The sequence below is a fragment of the Galeopterus variegatus genome, unplaced genomic scaffold (assembly GCF_000696425.1).
Source record: "Galeopterus variegatus unplaced genomic scaffold, G_variegatus-3.0.2 Scaffold2114, whole genome shotgun sequence".
NCBI lineage: Eukaryota > Metazoa > Chordata > Mammalia > Dermoptera > Cynocephalidae > Galeopterus > Galeopterus variegatus.
Window position 1 is genome coordinate 291,633 of NW_007728225.1, and position 673 is coordinate 292,305.

Here is a 673-nt window from a genome sequence, read left to right on the forward strand (position 1 = left end):
CACCTGAGCAAGAGCCAGATTTCTCATGGCACAGAACCCTCATGATCTGGGTCTGGGTCCCCTCTGGCCTCGTCCAACCATACTCCACTGTTCCCTCCCTCTTACTTCATTCCAGTTACACTGGCTGTGCTGATTCTGGACTATCCAGGCACACTCCTGCCTCAGGGCCCTTACACGTGCTGTTCCTCAGCATAGAATGCTGTTCCCCAGCCTAGAATGCTGTTCCCCCAGGTGAACGCATGGACTTACTCACTTCTGGTCTTAAGTATCACCCTCTTGGCTTCTTAAAATCTCAATGCTCCCACGCCCCAACCCAAGACCCTTCATATTTCCTTTTCCCTGCTTTGTTTTTCTCCTTAGCACTGACTACTAACACACTATTTATTTCACTTATTTACCTTGTTTATGGTGGCTTCCCACACTGGGACGACCATTCCATGTGATGAAGGATTTGTGTTTGCTTTTTTCATTGTGATATCCCCAGTGCTTAGTTCAGGGCTTGGCACATGGTAGATGCTCAGTGTTTGTTGAATGAATGAACGAATGGACCTGGTATTCTGCTCTCCATCTGTCACCTGGCTGTATCGCAGTTAGTTCTAAACTCAGGAGGGGAACTGGGATGTCACTTTTTGAGTCCCCTCACATTCCCCTGAGCATCCAGAATGCCTGAGTT